Here is a 20,803-nt window from a genome sequence, read left to right as displayed (position 1 = left end):
ATATTGGAAGGGTTCTATCTAGAGACAGATACCGGGAAACTTGTGTTGTGAGGGCCCATTGTTGTAATATTCTACCCCAAGAGGGTTTGGAGATGCCAAGTAGCCTGGCAGTTCATGCTCAACAATTTCTTTTGTAATTTTCCTTATGCATACGGAGTAGATGTGTAGATTTGAAACATGCATGAAAGAGCTTTCTTACATCATTTTTATTATTATTCAGAGAAAATTGAGTTTTAAAATGACATCCCAATAAGAAAGTAATTCTGGTTTTCTAGACATAGCATTTCAGAGAAACTACCTTTTCTTTTCCCCTGGGCATTCGATAGGATATAGCCCTGTACTTTAGTGTGCTTGAGGGTAAAAGATGTGCAAGAGCTCTGTGGGTGGTGGGGCCCACTGGGGCCACGTGTCTTCCTGTGTAGGAGGAAGGCTGACAGAATGAACTGGGAGCACTTAGAAATTGTCTGTAAGTGAACCTGCATTCGTGGTCTCATGTATAATGCACAGCTCCTTCTTCAGAAGTAAGTCATAAGGAAAGCTGCTGGAAACTATGGCAGGGAGTCTTTGTGTGTCTCATCTCTGCAGTTCGCCATACTTCTCTGTGGGGAAGGGGTTGTCTGGGATGGAGATACAGTCTGTACTCACATCTCGAGTGCCAGCTGTGAGTGCCCTGCTTTACATGCTGCTTTCTGAGGCACTTGGGCTTCCCTTGCATGGGACGTCATCTGCTCCTTGGCTTTCTTGTTGGTGGTGGTTAGCTACTTTATGGGCTCCAAAATTGAGTATGTGGTTTGGGTCTCAAGTCACATACAGACAAATCAGTACTTACCAAGTAATCTATTTAGGACTTCCTTGGTGTTCATCTCCTTGACTGATGAGAGGCAGTCATAACTCTTGGTAAGCTCAGGAGTGTACACTTGCAGTTTCATTCTAAATAGTATAGCCAGTGTACCAGATTTAAGCTGGCTTTGACTGGAGCTTCATGATGCTTTGTGGGACTCTCCATGGGCTAGTATGCCTCCAGGCTTAGCCAAGACTTACAATGAGGCGGAAAGGGGCCGCTGCTACAGCTTGAAGTGTGCTCCAGAAGGTGAGAGAAGCAGCATGTTCATCTTAGTCTAGATTGGGGGGATGTAGATTCCATTCTCAAGACAGAGGAGTGGTGGCAAAAAATAGAAACATAGACTGTAATCTAAAGAACAGTCTCCCCACTAAGAAACCTCATCTCTTTTGCCTGATAAGAAGAAAGTCAACAGTGGTGAGCTGTCTAGTCCCTGCCCTTCTTCTCACAGTGTCCTGTCTTCTTTCTGTCAAAGGTCTCAGTATTTAAACGATTTGAACTGGATCTTCATTAATGTAGAATTTATACATACATACAGCTACCAGCAAAGCTAATGGAGAACTAATAAAAGGCATAAAATAGTTTCTGGTCAAAATACTTTTCATTTATTCCACTAAAGTAACTGGGTTGAAAATGGAAAATGTTATGTTGCTTATTAAGTAAATTAATTAAAATATGATTACAAAGCTGAAATAAATAAAACTAAGCTCAAACAGTTTCTTTACGTCCATGTAGAGGGACTGTAGGACAGTTTAGGAACATCTGTTGTGGCCGGGCGGTGGTGGCGCACGCCTTTAATCCCAGCACTTGGGAGGCAGAGGCAGGTGGATCTCTGTGAGTTCGAGACCAGCCTGGTCTACAAGAGCTAGTTCCAGGACAGGCTCCAAAACCACAGAGAAACCCTGTCTCGAAAAACCAAAAAAAAAAAAAATAATAATAATAATAAGACTGGCCTTGAACCTCCTATTTCTATCTCCCAGGTGCTAGAATTACAAGCCTGTGCGCGATATTGGCTCCTTTTCGGGAGGAGGTGAGGGGATTGAACCTTGGGCCATGTGTATGGTAGACAAGCATTCTACTACTGAGCTCTATTTCCAGCCCAATTTCTATATTTTTGGATTTTTGAGACAGGTTTTCTCTGTAGTTTTGGTGCCTGTCCTGGAACTAGCTCTTGTAGACCAGGCTGGCCTCAAACTCACAGAGATCCGCCTGCCTCTGCCTCCTGAGTGCTGGGATTAAAGACATGCGCCACCACCGCCTGGCCCCATTTCTACTTTTTACCTTTGAGACTGGGTCTTGCTAAGTTTGCCAGGCCAGTCTTGAATTTGCGATCCTCCTGTATGAACCTCCCTAGTAACTGAGGGTAGAGGCCTGCATCATTAGCCCTGATTTGCTCTCCTTGTTTTGAATGACATAATTCCTTATTCTTCCTTTCTTAGACCCCGAGACTTTAAAGTGAAAAGTAAAATTATAAAGTAAAACATCCCAAAATTCTTGAGTGAAGAGCTAAGTAGTATTGGTTTGATTGGTTTTGTGGCATCTTAAAATTCGTTGAGAGTTTCAGGGTGTGTGGATCACAACTAAAACAATCGAGCTAGCAATGGCCTTGGGAGCCCTTCACTGAAAGAAGACGCTGGCTTTGAAGTCGAACTTTCTAATTTTGACAAATTTAATTATCCTCAGGGTTTATATTAGATCCCTCCCTCCCTCCCTCCCTCCCTCCCTCCCTCCCTCCCTCCCTCCCTCCCTCCCTCCCTCCCTCCCTCCCTCTCCCCTTCTCTTTGTTTCCTTCATTGAGCAGTCTGTCATAGGAGGGAATTTGTGTGTAGAAAAATAGACTCAAAGAGTATTGTTAGCTAATACAGGTGAAATTGAGGGCTATTTAACTTCTTTTTTTTTGTTTTTGTTTGTTTGTTTTGGTTTTTGGTTTTTGAAGACAGGGTTTCTCTGTGGTTTTGGAGCCTGTCCTGGAACTAGCTCTGTAGACCAGGCTGGTCTTGAACTCACAGAGATCCACCTGCCTCTGCCTCCCGAGTGCTGGGATTAAAGGCGTGCGCCACCACCACCCGGCTGCTATTTAACTTCTTAAAGGCATACAAATCTATTCTCTTTTCAAAGGAAGACCTGGACATTAAACTATTGACTATTTTGCTTGGGCTTTGATATATTCTGTTTTTGGTGGGATAGTGCATGTGTGTTGAGCAGGGGGCCTGCATGTTTTTGTGCATGTGTGGAAGCCAGAGGGTTTTTTTTTTTTTTGGTGTGTGTGTGTGTGTGTGTGTGTGTGTGTGTGTGTGTAGTTCTAGCTGCCTTGGAACACACTGTGTAGACCAATCTGTCCTCAAACTCCAAGAGATGAGTCTCTATCTCAATGGTAAACTTGGAACTCACCAATTTGGCTAGGCTAGCTGGCCAGTGAGCTCCAGAGATCTGTCTATGACCCCGGTAGGAATTATAGACATAGGTCACCATGTCCTCATGCGTGCATGCATAGCAAGTAATTTACTGAATGAGCTATCCCCACCCTGCTCTCTTTGATGTTCTTAAATGGTGGACATTAGGAAATATCAAGAAAACACTCTGAGGCCGGGCGGTGGTGGCGCACGCCTTTAATCCCAGCACTTGGGAGGCAGAGGCAGGTGGATCTCTGTGAGTTCGAGACCAGCCTGGTCTACAGAGCTAGTTCCAGGACAGGCTCCAAAACCACAGAGAAACCCTGTCTCGAAAAACAAAAAACAAACAAAAAAAAAAAAAAAAAAAAAAAGAAAACACTCTGGAACTGCCTTCTTATAAGAAGCCAAACACAAAATTTTCTGTTAATCATGATTAGTACTTTTTATTCCAAATTATTCATAAAACTGGGCTCTGACAGACTGGCTAGAGTTTGAAGTTAACTTGTTTAATTCAGCTTTGTAAAAGGACTAGAAATCAACCCACCCTTCTTTTCTTTCCTCCCCTCTGCCACCCACCCTTCTTTTCTTTTTTCCCTTAACCTAAAACAAACAATTTATCCCAGCACTCAGGAGGCAGAGACATATAGATTTCTCTGAGTTCTAAGCCAGCCTAACCAGCCAGTGCTACATAGTGAGCATACTTTGTCTCAAAGTAAATGAAAGTATTTAATCTGCCCCATCAGTTTTCTCCTTGATCTACTCTTTAAGAGCTCTGGTTGATCCCGAGGGAATACAATGCAGTTGTCTTCATCTTACTACAGATATCTGTGGAGCTTCTCAAGCTGCTTCTTAAATTTTTCTATTTCTCCACCAGATACCTTGTTCTTTCATTTTATGGAATTGTTCCTATACTATGGCTTTTGCACATAAGGACTAGGTATCTTCATTGAACAGTACAGTATTGTTTTCCTTGAGCCTAATATTTATCTTTCAGCAATAGGGTCAGCTCTGTAGAGGGAAAACCAATGAATGCTTCCATTCTGTACTCTTGGGAATTAGACAACATGGTCTCCATTTCTATTTGAGATGGAATTCCTTCAAGGAATTATTTGTTTACTTATTTCCGAAGCCATTAAAATTATTTTCAGCCTGGCAGTAGTGGTGCATGCCTTTAACCCCAGCACTCAGGAGGCAGAGGACAGCCTCGTCTACAGACTGTGTTTCAGGACAGCCAGGCTACACAGAGAAACCCTGTCTCAAAAAAACAAACAAACAAAAACAACTGTTTTTTCTTCCTTAACTGTTAGTGGTATATGCCTGTAATCCCAGGCCTTGAGAGATAGAGGCAGAAGGATCTGAAGTTTAAGGTTAGCCTTAGCTACATAGCAAGTTTTAAGTCAACCTGGGTACATGAGAGCTTACCTCAGAGTAATGAGGCTGGCCTCATTGTTTATATTAATATAAACATTCAGGTTGGCCTCAAACTCCCGAGTTCAAATAATCTTCTTGCCATGGCCTCTTGAGTAGCTGAGACTACAGGCAAACAGCATTTTATCCAGATTTGTGTATTTGTTTTTAATTTTTATTTAAGTGCGTGTCTGTGATAATGTTTGGGATGAAATTGTCCACATAGGCAAGAAGAGGGCATTGGACTCTCTGGTGCCAGAGTGAAAAACAGTTGTGAGTTGTCCCCTACGGGTGCTGGGAACCAAATGCTGGTCCTCCAGCCCTTTATGTATATTTTAAGAAACTTTCTGGGGGCTGGAGAGATGGTTCAGCAGTTAAGAACACTGGCTACTCTTCCAGAAGACCCAGGTTCAATTCTCAGCACCCAGACAGCAACTCGTTAACTGACTGTACCTCCAGTTCCAGGGGAACCACACCCTTACACAGACATACATACAGGCAAAACACCAATGTATATATAATAAAAAGAAAGAAAACTTCAAGGTTGAATTATTGTTTTCCTGCCTTTTCAGGAGCTTAATTACTATTGTTTTTCTGTACTCAGAAGTCCAGGAATTGTCTAATCCCCCCCCCCATCATTTTATCACTCTCTCACAATATCCCCTATAAAAGATAATTAGCTGTGGGTTTTTTTTTTTGTTTTTTTTTTGTTTTTTTTTTTTTTTTTGGTTTTTCAAGACAGGGTTTCTCTGTGGCTTTGGAGCCTGTCCTGGAACTAGCTCTGTAGAGCAGGCTGGCCTCGAACTCACAGAGATCCGCCTGCCTCTGCCTCCCCAGTGCTGGGATTAAAGGCTTGCGCCACCATCACCCGGCCAAGGTTTTTCTTTCTTGAGGGCAAGGTGACATCTTGTATAACCTAGCACAATGTTTTCCCATCACATTAAAAAGTAATTGGGGCTCAGTGGTTAAGAGCACTGACTGTTCTTCCAGAGGACCCGGGTTCAATTCCCAGCACCCACATGGTGGCTCACAGCTGTTGGTAGCTCCATTTCCAGAAGATCCAGCACCCCCAGTGAATGTGCACCATGATGAATTTCAAGGGCGTGGGTGAAGGTCAGCGGTAAAGTGCGCACCTTCTTCCTTGAAGCCTTAGGTTCAGCTCTCAGTACTGCCACAATAGGGGTTTCCTCACGACACTTCTCATGTCTCCTGCCTCCTGCCTCCAGCTTTGATCTCTGCATTTTTACTAGGACTTAACTGCAGTGTGGTGGTTTGAGGAAGAATGGCCCCCATAGGCTCATGTATTTGAATGCTTTGTCATCACTATTTGAGAAGGATTAGGGGATGTGCCTTTTTGGAGTAGGTGTGGCCTTGTTGGAGGAAGTGTGTTACTGGGGGTGGGTTTTGAGGTTCCAGAAGCCCATTCTAGGCCCAGTCCTTCTCTTGGCCTGTGCATCAGGATGCAGCTCCCAGCTACTGGTACAGTGGCACGAGTGCTGCCGTGCTGCCGCCATGACAATAATGGACTAAACTCTGAAACTGTAGGCTGTAGTGGGAGCTGCGGGCTGCGTTCCTGCCGCCCCAGCTCTTGGTCGCCTGGCTAGCTTATGCCCCGAAATAACGACACACAAACTGTATTCTTTTAAACACTGCTTGGCCCATCAGCTCTAGCCCTTACTGGCTAATTCTCATATCCCGATCAACCCATCTCGAATAATCTGTGTCGCACCAGTCTTACAGGGAAAGACTCAGCATGTCTGACCTGGTGGCTTTCTTAATCGCGTCTGCCTCTGAGAGGACCTGCATCTGAGCTCACTTCCTCTTCCTCCCAGCATTCCGTTCGGTTTACTCCGCCTATCTAAAGGCTGGCCTATCAAATGGGCCAAGGCAGTTTCTTTATTAGCCAGTGACCTTCCTCCATCAGTAAGCCAGCCCCAATTAAATGTTTAGAGTTGCTTTGGTTGTGGTGTCTCTTCACAGCCATGGAACGTTGACTAAAACGTACAGCATTATACTGATTTTGAGGTTGAAGGGATCACATAGTATATTCTAGAGTAGAACACAAAGTTGGAAGGCCTATGTGATAAGAGACTCCACAGAGCAAGCTTGTGTTTCCTAGAGCATAGAAGAAATTTGCCTGGGAGTGATTGGCTGGTGCCAGGACAGGGAAAACAGTTGCCCAGTAACATGCTGCCAGGTGACAGCTCATGGGGACTGCGGGGCCTTGCATCACTAGAATGATGGTTGTGGTTTTTTATATTGCTGACTTCATTGTCGTTTTGTCTTTTCCTGTCTTGTGATAAATTTTCAAGAAATATAGTGCCCAGTTATGTCGTGAACACAAAGATTTAGAAGTACTGATCTTTTTTTTTGGGGGGGGGGGGGTTTCGAGACAGGGTTTCTCCGTGGCTTTTTTGGTTCCTGTCCTGGAACTAGCTCTTCTAGACCAGGCTGGCCTCGAACTCACAGAGATCCGCCTGCCTCTGCCTCCCGAGTGCTGGGATTAAAGGCGTGCGCCACCACCGCCCGGCGAAGTACTGATCTTGTGTTTAATAAGTGAGCTAAAAGTTGACAGCCAGTTCTCATTCTGGGTCCTTTAGTGATTTACTGAATTATTTGAGTGAGTCATTTAGTCTGTCTACTTGACAGGTGAGAATATATGCTTCCTTCCATATTTCTTCCAAATATTAAGGACAACTGCTAAAGCTTCCTGCCTTCCTTTAAAAAGCTCTGTGTCTGAAGCCAAAAGGAACCCTAGTAGCTACTACATACTCTAACCCAGAGTTGGTTGTTTTGGTGCCTCGGCTGTCAAGTTTAGAAGTTCCAGTCACAGGGACTTCTTGACTTCAAGAGACAACTTCAGGTGAATTTAATAAAGGAGCATCTAACTAGTCCAGTCAGGTGTGGTAGCTCACGCCTGGAATCCTATCCTAGCCCCCAGGAGTCTAAGATTGAAGCATCACCTCAAATCCATCCTGACTAGTGCTGTAGAATGATTGGGCTATGCAGTGAGAGTAAGACATCATGTCTAGAAAACAAAAGCAAACAAACAAAAACAGGGCTCAGTTGGTAGAGTCCTGCCTAAGATGCACAAGACCCTGAGCTCAGTCATTAAGCACCATATAAATTAGACCTTGGTACACACCTATATTCTTAGTACTTGGGAGGTGAAGGCAGGAGGTCCAGAAACTCAAGATCATCCCTGGCTACATAGTTGAGTAGAGGTCTGTCTCAATAACACACACACAGCCGGGCGGTGGTGGTGCACACCTTTAATCCCAGCACTTGGGAGGCAGAGGCAGGCGGATCTCTGTGAGTTCGAGACCAGCCTGGTCTACAAGAGCTAGTTCCAGGACAGGCTCCAAAGCCACAGAGAAACCCTGTCTCGAAAAACCAAAAAAAAAAAAATAAATAAATAAATAAAATAACACACACACATACCCCCCCCACACACCACCCAAAATCCACAAGAATATGTTCACCTAAATAGAAGAGGTCACAACAGCAGTGAGGAGGTAGAAATTGTCTAGGATTTGTACATAATCCTGCAGCCTTAGTGCTCATAGCATGGTTGTTCTTTGACCTCTTCCCAGCTTTTCCAAGAGCATAGTATTAACCGTAGATCTTGGGTCACTCACAACTCCTTTGAAAAAGTTAATATGTAGAGTAAAACATTAAAACTGACATTAAAAGTTACTTCCCTTTCTGAGGGATTAAAGATAACAGCATAAACCAGACCTCCATTACTAAATTTATTACTGACTTAGAGTAAGGCCGTGTGGCTTAGTAGTAGGGACCTCTGAATTCAAATTTCTTTATCGTACCTCTCTGTTAAGGCAAGTTTAACTTGTCTAAATAAGATTTTCCTCTTAGCTGGGCAGTGGTGGCACACGCCTTTAATCCCAGCACTCGGGAGGCAGAGGCAGGTGGATCTCTGTGAGTTCGAGGCCAGCCTGGTCTACAAGAGCTAGTTCCAGGACAGGCTCCAAAGCTACAGAGAAACCGTGTCTCGAAAAACAAAAAAAGGGAGGGGGGGGGATTTTCCTCTTCTCTTGTAAGGTAGGAATTCAGCCAAACAGTTCAGTTCAGAAACTATCCCAACAAGTTTGATGTGGTGACTCATGGGAGGCAGAAGAAAGGGGTCACAAGGGATTTACTTATCCTTGCTTTCTTTCTCCCTCATAAATGCATCTTCTATAAAGGCAGGAGGTTTTGCCTGGTTTTAAATTTTTAAATTTAATTATTTAAATATATGGGTGTTTTGCTTGTATGTATGTGTGCCACTTGTATGCAGTATCTGCAGAGGGCAGAAGAGGGTGAGTTGTTAGCCACCATGAGGGTACTGAGAAGTGAATCCAGGTCCTCTGGAAGACCAGACAGTGCCGTAGTGTTCTTAACTGTTGAGCCATCTCTCCAACACCCCCCACCGTTTTATAAGGTGTTTAGATAAGGTCCTGGTGTATTTTGTCTGGTCTGAACTGAGATTCACTGTGCAGTCCAGGATGGACTCATGTCAGTCCTCCTGCCTCTGCCTGAAAGTAGTGGCGTTACAGGGATGAGCCACTATGTCTGGGTCTTCTTCCTTTGTAATTTTGTTATTTATGTATTTATGTTCTCTCTCCTACTAGATTGTTATTCTTCTCAAGTCAAGAGTATTGTTTTGGCCAGGCAGTGGTGGCAAACACCTTTAATCCCTGCACTCCGGAGACAGAGGCAGGCGGATCTCTGTGAGTTCCAGGACAGATGGGGCAACACAGTGAAACCCTGTCTCAAAAGAAACAAACAGAAAGAGTCTTGTCTTGGACTGAGGACGTGGCTCAGTTGTTAGAATGGTTGCTTGGCTAGGTTCAGGAGGCCACAGGTTCAGTCTCCAGATCTTATAAACTAGGTGTTGTGGCACACACCTGTAACCTCAAAACTTAGCAGGAGGGTAGGAGGGGTTCAGAGTCATCCTCAGTAAAGAATTACTCATGCTGAGTCTGGAGAGATGGCTCAGAGACTACGAGCACTGGCTGCTCTTCCAGAGGTCCTGAGTTCAATTCCCAGCAACCACATGGTGGCTCACAGCATCTATAATGAGATCTGGTGCCCTCTTCTGGCCTGCAGGAATACATGGAAGGAATGTTGTCTACATAATACATAAATACATCTTTAAAAAAAATTGCTTATACTTGCCGGGCGATGGTGGCGCACGCCTTTAATCCCAGCACTTGGGAGGCAGAGGCAGGCGGATCTCTGTGAGTTCGAGACCAGCCTGGTCTACAAGAGCTAGTTCCAGGACAGGCTCCAAACCCACAGAGAAACCCTGTCTCGAAAAAACCAAAAAAAAAAAAAAAAATTGCTTATACTTGTTGTCTTAAAGGTTTCTGTTGCCGAGATGAAACATTTGGTTTGCACCACCACCCTGTAGTCCGTCATTGGAGGGAGTCGGGGCAGGAACTCAAACAGTATAGTAACCTTTAGAGGCAGGAGCTGACTTTTGCAGAGGCTCACTGGCTTACTCCTCATAGCTTCAACAACTCAGGGATGGCACACCCACAGTGGCCTGGACCCCCTACATCAATCGCTAATTAAGAAAATGCGTACAGTGGGATCTTGTGGAGGCATTTTCTTAGTTGGGGTTCACTCATTTCAGGTGACTCTGGCTTGTGGCAAGTTGACATAAAATTAGCCAGGTCACTTACAGTCCTCAGATTTTCTGTTTCAGCCTGTTACAGTGTAATACAGTGATTATATTTCTAGGACATTCACAGAAATTAAGAAAAAATTCTGTTGTAAAAATGATACCAGTTTAGAGGGAGGGTAAAGTTAGGAGCTAGAGAGTTCAGCAATGGGACAATTTCTGTGAAAATGTTAGGCATTAGTTCAAAGCCCAAATTGACAAATCTAGTATGTGACTAGGTCTATGTGCCGGCTTTTCTTTTTTCTTCTGGAACTGCCTTTGTATATATATGCTCGTCATCTTTAGCACTACTTTGTAGACCAGGCTGGCCTAGAACTCATGGAGAGCCTCCACAGTGCTGGAATTACAGACCTACACCATCATGCTCTACTCACTTGAGGTTCTTACAGAAGGCAGTACTGCTCTGTGATCATTCTTTTTTTTTCCTATACTTCATTCTTTTTGCAGAATATTTATTAAGGTTGCTTAATATACAATTTTCATTTGACATTTTGGAAGTCCTTTATTGTAAAGATAATCCTTTTGTCTGGCGACAAACAGCAGCCACAGCGATCATTCTGGACCTCCACGCTGGATAAAGTCCATTTCTTCTTGAGATATAGGTTTCCTTCTGTACTTCTGAGGTTATGTTTTTAGTATTTCTGCAGTGTCTGGGGGCCCCGGATGCATCAGCAGATCTGGGGATATGCTTCCTTTAGAATGCTGTAAAATTACAGAAGAGTGAGAGGGTAGCCCAGCAGATCTCAAAACGTCTGAGGCACTGAGTTTAGGATTGTCTCTTCTGTCAGGGAACCTTATTAATGGAGTATGTGGCTTCACTACCTGCACGACCCTGCTGGCGGAAGCCATCTTGCTGCCCATCGTGACCCCCGAGCAGGGGCCTGTGATCATTCTTTGAACAAATGTTGAATCAAATGGCTGGGCACAGTAGCACTCACTCATAGCTGCTTTGAAGACTGTAGCAGAGACATTACTTGAACCCAGGAATTCAAGATAGGCCTTAATAACATAGGGAGATCTTGTCAGTTATATCAACCAAATGACTGAGAGTCACATGGCTACATTCCATATCACCTGTGCCCAAAGTAAGCAAATGATCTAGGATTATGATAAATTGTTGTTACAATTCAGGTTGTAAAATTTGGCATCTTAAGCTGGGCGGTGGTGGCGCACGCCTTTAATCCCAGTACTCAGGAGGCAGAGGCGGGTGGATATCTGTGAGTTCGAGGTCAGCCTGGTCTACAAGAGCTAGTTCCAGGACAGGCTCCAAAGCCACAGAGAAACCCTGTCTCTAAGGGAAAAAAAAAAGTTTGTTAAATGCCCATAGGCGGGCTGGAGAGATGGCTCAGAGGTTAAGAGCACTGCCTGCTCTTCCAAAGGTCATGAGTTCAGTTCCCAGCAACCACATGGTGGCTCACAAACATCTGTAATGAGGTTTGGTGCCCTCTTCTGGCCTTCAGAGACAGACACACACACACACAGAATATTATATACATCATAAATAAATAAATATTAAAAAAAAGAATTGTAAATGCCCATAGGCTTGCCTACAGACCAATCTAAGGCATTTCTTAGTTTTATTTTCCTCTTATCAGATAACTCTAGTTTTTGTCAAGTTGATAAAAACAACAAAAACAAAACTCCAATCCTTTTAAGGAGATTTTATAAACCCGGCAGTGGTGGTACACACCTTTTAATCCCATAGCAGAGGCAGGTGGATCTCTGAGTTGGGAGCCAGCCTGGTCTACAGAGGGAGTTCCAGTACATCCAGGGCTACACAAAGAAGCCCTGTCTTGAGAAAAAGGGGTGGGGGAGTAGTATTTGAGACAAGAACTCAGTGACTGCCTTAAAACAACTGTGGCTCTGGTTGTCTGTCTCTTCATTAGAACACTCTTGCTGCCTTTCTTGTGTGTAATGTTTTTGATGGAAGTCTTATCTTCCTAACTAGGTTTTCATCTCCAACAAGAAGCACATCTTATTACCATTTTATAGACATCTTTCACAAATCTGTTTGATAAATATCTGTTTAATATTCAGTTCTCTCTCAGCTATCCAAAAAAATGCTTTGTTTTGTGATCACAAATACTTTATTCTGGGCATGTTTCAAGACTTTGTACTTTAGATTCCAAATCTCTGTCTTTGTTAGCCACAGTAAGGTTAAAGGTCAGGGCTTCATCTCTTTGCTGATGATACATTGGCTGGCTCAGTGTGTCAGTTGTTTTTATAGAACATAACATAGGCAGTTTCTATCTTGTGAAGTATGTATGTATTTCAGAAATATTATTTCTGAGAAACTCTATAGTATAGCATCACTACTGTAGAGAATTGTGAACGTGCTTCCTCTTTCCTACCTTGCTTTCCCAATCCTCTGCTGCAGAGAACCAGGAGAAGTCAGCAGAGGTCCCACTCCCACGTGCTCTGTAGTTTCTGTTGTTTTCCCCTTGCATTCTCTGAACAACCACGTGGCTTTCTAGAGAGGAATCCTTTGTGCTGCGCCTTTGACTCCTGAGCTGGAGCCTCAGGGTGACATAAAGTAGACTTGGGGCTTTGGGAACAGGAGCAGGAAACAAAATGGATATGTGTGTGAATGGCCATATTTTTATTTCTTTCAAGTATTGTAAGGAGATTCTTCCCACTAAAAAGATAGTTTATTACAGTTCCCAAGAGAGGGGTTTACAAGGGAAGGGAAAAGGGTGCCACACAGCACATACACAGGGCCACCTGGGAAAATACCAGGAGGCCAAAAGGAGGTAAGGGTGATGGAAGGTAGGAAAGAGTGAGGTAGAGTAGATGGGCTGAGTAAAGTTTATAATCAGATTGGTTTCAGGAATTTTGGACCCTGAACTGTAGGAGGGGTTGCTATTGTCCATACCTTGCCCTAGGCTAAAGGCTGTTTATTGATTGGGTTGTGTATTAAAGGCATTCTCTTGACATTAGCCCTGGGAGAATCAGTTATTTGTGTATAAGACCTGAAGATGTCAGTGCCTCATAAAATGCAGAAAATTTTAAAAATACAACTAGTGCACAATCGTCACAAGCACAGGTGTAAAGTGTTTGCTTGTGCAGTATTTTATTTGGACCTTTTGAAGTCCATAAACCCATGGCTCAAAACCTAACTTGGATCCTGGGGATTTCATGTCTTTGGATGTTGAATTTTAATTAAGTTTATCTCATTAAAAAAAATTTTAGTTAATTATCTGTTAAAGGGAAGAAAGCATAGCAACCGCTCAACTTCATGGTAAAGCTTTCCCTTCTCTTCCTTGTGACTTTCAGAGAGGAGCTTGTTTGTGAGTATTTGATGCCTACATTCCTAATTGCTGCACCAGTCTGTGCTCGAAGGGCCTCCTGATGACATTTCAAATACATCGAAATTTTTGAATGCATGAAAACATCTAATATTGCCGGGCGGTGGTGGCGCACGCCTTTAATCCCAGCACTTGGGAGGCAGAGGCAGGCGGATCTCTGTGAGTTCGAGACCAGCCTGGTCTACAAGAGCTAGTTCCAGGACAGGCTCCAAAACCACAGAGAAACCCTGTCTCGAAAAACCAAAAAAAAAAAAAAAAAAAAAAAAAGAAAACATCTAATACTGAGTCTCTGCTGCAATTTTGCTCTGGCACCTGCTCCTCTCATCTTGGAGTTGATCCCATTGCCTAATTCTGTAGATTGTTTCCAAACCTTTCATTAACCATTGTTGAAATTTTACTTTTTAACCTCAGCATCCCTGCTTATCAGTAACAGAGCCGTCTCTGACTAGTAGGAATCTCCTAGAATGAAAAGCTGCCCTTCTTTCCTTTTCTGACTTTTCAGAGCATGAAATGGCAGTGCTAATCCTGTTGGCCTTGAGGCAAAAGTCCCTGCAGAGGCTCAACAGAAGAGAAGGCCTGTTCTCAGCATGAATCCTCCCCAGGCCATAGGAGGAAACTTCCACATTTTACCAACTTGCAGAGGAAAACCTGCCCACCCCAGCTTTGTTTTGGCTGCAGTTATGAAAGAAGTCAATTCTTGGCATGTTTCCCCTGTATGAAACCATCAATTTCTTCTCTTTCCTCTTCCTTCCCTCACACCCTTCTGCTGTCCTTCTTTCCAACCAGGTCTTAGTTGTTGGAAAGTAACCTAGGCTTCAGCTCAAGCTGGCAGTCCTGCCTCAGCCTTTTTTTAGTGCTAGGATTACATTCATACACCATCGTACCTAGCTTCCCTTTCCTTCCTTTTTTTTTTTTTTTTTTTTTTTTTTTTTTTTTTTTTTTTTTTTTTGGTTTTTCGAGACAGGGTTTCTCTGTGGTTTTGGAGTCTGTCCTGGAACTAGCTCTTGTAGACCAGGCTGGTCTCGAACTCACAGAGATCCGCCTGCCTCTGCCTCCCAAGTGCTAGGATTAAAGGCGTGCTCCTTCCTTTTCTTTTTCTTGTGTATGTGTGTAGAAACTAAACAAAAAACAATCTATTTGCCATTGGCAGTATGGAGTAAGGAGACTAGAAGAAGATGATTTTGCAGTGGAGAAGCTCAATTACAAGATTTTTTTCATGGCCATGTTACCCAGGTTGTGTGCCCCCTGCCTCAGTTAAACCCATCAGCCTCTTACTGCCCAGAGAATCTCACTAGACACATTTGCAGGGGTTGAGTACTCTCTTGAAATGCAGAAGTCAACCCAAAACATTTTTAGGAAATCTTGTATTTTTTTTCTGCTGATTGAATATGTTTCTCAAAGTCAATGGAGCTGCATTTTGTTCTGCCTAAAGTGTTCTTTAGTCATATACAAAGGTTCGTGCATATTCATAGTATTTGTAGGACCCAGCCGAGACAAGCTCAATAGAGACCCCAGTCTCAGTAGTTTACCTGGTTCCAAGAAAGACCATGAACTGAGACCACCCAGGCACCACCCAGGAACAGACCATCTAAAGAAGATTCCTAATGTTTCAACCATTGCAGATAGGATCGCCTGCCAGCACACATTCGCCAGGGCACCCCTAGACAAATGTCAGCCAATCGGGTCCTGAACCTTCGAAATCCCTCATCCCCACCTTTGCTACTATAAAAAACCCAAATGTCACTGAGCTTGGGGACTCTCCGACCACACACAGAGTCCAAGTTTGCAAACTTGTATAGAATAAAGGCTCTTTGCTTTTACATACAGAACTCGGTCTCCTAGTTGGTTTTGGGGGGACTCCGTGATCTGGGCATAACAATATTCTCTGTATCTCTAAGAGAGATTTGAGATAGTTTCTATTCTTCTGTGCTTACAAGTAGCAAGAATCTTGTTTCTGTTTTTAATATTTACTTACCACATACCTTCTATGGCATAGCATCAGATATTTCATACCTATAATCTCAGCACTGGGGAGATACCATCCAACCCTATCATGGAACAAGAAAGGGATAGCGCGAGAACTCTGTTAAGACTATGCTATGGGATTCAGATTCAGAGACAACTCAGAAGGGAAGTAGAACAAGTTTCCTTGATTTGTACATTCTGAGTTGACCTCTGGTGGGCTGAAGTTTAGATCCATCCTCCAGAAGAATGAACGCTAGTAGAACATCCTGCCTGGGCAGGGAGTTTTGAGCAGAAGGGTTATGACAGAGTAAAAGACAGAAGCAAATGCTATGGGGCTTCCAAAGAGAAGATGGTGTCAGAGTAGTGAGAGTAGAAAAGATTTCTTAGAGGAGGTTTGAGGTCCTTAAACAGGAGCTAAGAGACCAGGGAGTTTTGCTAGGCATTTTACTATGGGGTAGAGGTGAGACTATCCATAGAAAGATTAGAGTGAACAAAATAGAAATGTAGAGATATGTTTAAAACAAAGCTAAATATGAGTGACAGGAAGACAGGTTTTAGAGATATTGTTGATGACCCTGACAAGTAGTCTGCCTCATCTTAGGCAATATAGAGCCATTCGAAGGTTTTGGAATAGATAGATGAGTTGACACAGTTGAAATTTTCCTTTTAAAAATAATCCGTCTTGGGGCTCAACAGTTAAGAGTGCTTATTGCTCTTCCAGAAAACCTGGATTCACAAAGAGCAATTCCAAAACCCTCTTGACCTCTGTGAATACCAGGCCACATCCATGGTCCACATATATACACACAGGCAAAACACTTATACACATAAAATTAAGTAAGTAAGCCTAAAAAATAACAAAATAAATCAATCTTGAAGTTGGGTACAATGTCACATGCCTATAATTCCTCCATATAAGAGGCAGAGGCAGGAAGATTATTACAAGTTTGAAGCAAGCTTGGTCTGTCAACATAGCAAGTTCCAGGCCATCCAGGGACATAGCAAAGATCCTATCTTTATTTTTTTTTTAAAAAAAAAAGATTTATTTATTTATTCTGTATACAACATTCTGCCTCCATGTATGCCCGCATGCCAGAAGAGGGCGCCAGATCTCATTACAGATGGTTGTGAGCCACCATGTGGTTGCTGGGAATTGAACTCAGGACCTCTGGAAGAGCAGCCAGTGCTCTTAACCACTGAGCCATCTCTCCAGCCCCAAAGATCCTATCTTTAAATTACATATTATAAGTATAAGTAATCCATCTGGCATTGAAAGATAAAATGACAATACAGAGAAATAGTTTTTTAGAGGAGGGGCCCATAATTTAGAATTAGTAAGAGTCCTTTGTAGTGTTCCACTTATTCTAAGAGAAGTTTGCTTATTTCCAGCTTTCTTTGTAGTGGCTAATACCAGATGTAGTCTTGAAAATGCAGATGGATGCTGTCCCACCATGATCCACAGGGTTTCCTGACTTGGTAGCAGGTCCTGTTTCTGACTGAGGTACATTAACAGCTCTGGTAGAAAAAAAAAAAAAAAAGGCACCAAAAATACATCTCCTTTTGCCTTCTTTTGTGCAATGCCTCTTTTGAAAGATAGAAATTTGCCGTCAGCCTTTCTTCAACATTTATCTAACCTAACATCTAAAATAAGCTTTTCTTGTCTTCGAGGTAAGATGTTATATGGTGTCAAGACATCATCTGGCCCGGCATGTGTATCATGTTTCATCTTGTCAGTCAGACAGACCTCTTCTAGTCTAAACCCAGAAACCCACGACCATAGACTCTTGAGCCGTACAAACCCCGTGTGACAGTATTCCATTCGCAGTGTACCAAGGCAGTGGCTCAAGGTTCATGCGGTATCAACTTTATACTTCAAGACTAAAGATGTGTTTCCGTGGGTGCAATCTTTCTTGAGGAATCCCAAGTAAATAGGTGTAGTAGCCTTTCTGCCTGCTTGGGTTTAGTGGGACTCCACACCCTGAAGTACTCACTCTGGCTTGTTACTACCTCCCCCAGCTCACTGGGCAAGGCTGAGGTTGTGGGAGACTGGATAAGTTCTTGTCTTTGTTCCCAGTTGTTTATTGCTTTTTTTCTTCTTGTGAGAAATTCTAAAAATATAAGAAATATGTGCAAGTTTAGGGTTCAGTCCTACTGCTGCAGAATAATAAACAAAAATGAGCCTGTGCAGGTGCGTATGTGACGAGTACTCGGAACCCACTTGTTAGCAATATGCCCTCCTTCCTCAACAAGGTGAGATTTTTATTTCTTACCTTCATTGGAGCACATGCATGCATGTGTACACACAAACACACACACCTTTTCAGGGTCTGACTAGGTAGCCTAGGCTGACCTGGAACTCATGATCTGCTCCCTCAGTCTCACAAGTACTAAGATTACACAGGTTTGTACACCCAGACCTTACTCTCCAGAGCAAATTAAATAACTAAATTTCAGGTAAACTTGAAGTTCATTGGACTCCCTTAAATTTTCTCACTTCACAACAAGGCAACTTCTTAACTTAAAATGTTAATAAGGTAGTATTTTCTGTTTGGGAATTTTTTGTTTGGTTGGTTTTTTTTTTCTACAAAAGACAACCATAGTATATTAATTTAATATGCAGCACATGCTCTTAATTTTAAAAATAGAAATGAAACAAAAGTAATACCACTGCCAAAGGTACATAGTCATTTATAGACATCAAGGAAATGATAATTTTAAGAAAATGCTATAAAGATGGCATATGGCTAAGCTGGACACCCTGGTGGGGAATTTTGGCTAGAGGCCTGCTTTGAGTAAGCAAGGGCAGCTGCTGCTGCTTCCTCCTCCTCTTCCTCTTCTAACTCTGTGTGTTTTAGTGTGCAGAGGAGCACACATGCCATAGATCTTGTGTGAAGGTCAAAGGACAATCTGTGGGAGTTGATTCTCTATCCTATGGGTCCCAGGGATTGAACTCAGGATCCTCAGACTTCGTGACAAATATCACCAAGCTGTTTCACTGCCCCCTCCCTTAATAGGTTTTTTACAGGAACTTCCTAAAAACTAGAACATTTCCAGAGTTGGGCAGTTATGTTCAAAGAGCTATCAATGTTTGGTTCTACTAGCAGGAGGGAGAACACAAAGGTCATGTAGGTGGCCACTTGTCCTTGAAGATGACCAGGTAGAGCTTGCTCTGGAGTACCCATTGGGGTGGAAAGTAGCAGGGTATGAAAAACTTCTCCATAGATACAAGGATAGCTACTAGAGATGAGGGGATGGACACACACACACACACACTTTGTCTGCTATATCTATGTCCCACATGTTTGCCACATGAAGCCAGAAGAGAATGTCAGATCCCTTAGAACTGGAGTTACATATGGTTGTAAGCCACCATGTAGATGCCTGGAACCAAACCTGGCTCCTGTAGAACAGTAGACAATACTGTTGATTTCCAGCTCCAATTTTTGTTTTTGTTTTTCTTTTGAAACAATCTCACCATGTAGCTGTAACTGGCCTGGAACTTCCTATGTAGAACAGTCAGGCCTCCAGCTTACCTCTGCCTCTGCTTCCCCAAGTGCTGGGTTCAAAGGTATATACCATCACACCTGGCAATAACTTACACTGACAACTGTTCCCCTAATTGTCTGACTTAGGGAAAGCAGAAATTTTGTCACCAGACATCACGAAGGCCTCTTGTCCCCAGGCACCACTTCTGTGTTCAGTTCCTTTGTAGGCAGTACTTGCTCATAGTTCTGGGAGGCCATCCTGGCAGCACTGGGGGAGACAGAGATCTGAAGGACACATTTCAGCTCCTGTGTTCTGTAAGATATATTTATGCAAATCTGCACATGATGGCACATGCTGTAATGCCTGTCAGCCTAGCACTTGGTAGGTGGTGGCAAGAAGATCATTTCAAGGTCATCCTCAGCTATGGAGTTCAAGGTCACCCCAGGCTACATTGCCCTTTTATTTCTTAGACATATGAAAGGCATCTCAGGGTACCATTCTGATTCTACTTATGAAAAGAGCCTGAGATTCATGAGTTTCTTTCCAATTCTGTACCAAAGACTTTCTCTAGTCCTTCCACTCATTAGCTCCATGGAACATGCTCTAGTCTTCTGAGGCTACAAGTACACCACCATACCCAGCTATGTGACGTTTAAGTGCGAAGGGGAATTGACCCCTTCCTCTCAGGTAGCTCTCCATTTCTTTTCTTTTCTTTTTTTTTTTAATATGTATTTATTTATTATGTATACAATATTCTGTCTGTGTGTCTGCCTGCAGGCCAGAAGAGGGCACCAGACCTCATTACAGATGGTTGTGAGCCACCATGTGGTTGCTGGGAATTGAACTCATGACCTTTGGAAGAGCAGGCAATGCTCTTAACCGCTGAGCCATCTCTCCAGCCCAGGTAGCTCTCCATTTCAAGAAAAAAACAATTATTCAGTGTCTACTGAAGAAATGATTCCTTAAGCGCACACTAAGAATCACTTGAACTCAGATGACATGGTTGGCGATGGTAGGACTCAGATGCGTGGCAGGGGTCATGTGAAAGTAGCAGTAGGGTTCAGGACACTTCTGGGAAGAGGGTTGTTTTTGTTTGTTTTTGTTTTTAGTCTTTTATTTTGGTTTTGAGTCTTGGCTTTTTGGTGTACTTAATGTGTGTAAAACTAGAAGTCAGTTTTATATCTCAAGAACTGTCGATGATGGTGATGGTGATGATGCCAGGGCCGTTCACTGAGCATGGAGTGTCCCATTTCATCTATACTGGCAGGCCTTTGAGCACTCAGGGTCTGTCTGTCTATACTGTGCTTACAGGGAGGGGGCATCTTATATATTTTCTTTTTAAAAAACTTGCTTATTTTACATACAACCAGTTTCCTCTGCCTCCTCTCCTCCTGTTCCCTTCTCCTACCTCCTTTTACCCCCACCATCCTACTCCTCTGTAGAAGGAGCTGCGGGCTGCGTTCCTGCCACCCAGCTCCCGGCCGCCTGGCTAGCTTATGCCCCAAAATAACAACACACAAACTGTATTCACATAAACACTGCTTGGCCCATTTCCATTAATGTGTGTAGCACCACGAGGTGCGCTTACCAGGAAGATTCTAGCCCACATCCATCCTGGGTTGAAGCTTCATCGCGTCTGCCTCAGAGAACAGAACTATGGAGTCTGAGCTCACTTCCCTTCTTCCCAGCATTCTGTTCTGTTTACTCCACCCACCTATGTTCT

At 43.2% G+C, this 20,803-nt stretch overlaps 1 protein-coding gene and 1 pseudogene across 9 annotated transcripts in view; one reads left to right on the top strand and one right to left on the bottom strand.

Annotated features, from left to right (window-relative positions):
• The window catches only part of Ambra1 (autophagy and beclin 1 regulator 1), a 199,627-nt gene that overhangs the window by 119,081 nt on the left and 59,743 nt on the right, over positions 1-20,803 (top strand). The window lies entirely within an intron of this gene.
• On the bottom strand, positions 10,756-11,199 carry LOC130881211 (alpha-ketoglutarate dehydrogenase component 4-like; annotated as a pseudogene).

This window comes from Chionomys nivalis, chromosome 9, assembly GCF_950005125.1.
Source record: "Chionomys nivalis chromosome 9, mChiNiv1.1, whole genome shotgun sequence".
Taxonomy (NCBI): domain Eukaryota; kingdom Metazoa; phylum Chordata; class Mammalia; order Rodentia; family Cricetidae; genus Chionomys; species Chionomys nivalis.
This window is presented reverse-complemented; position numbering and strand designations above follow the sequence as displayed.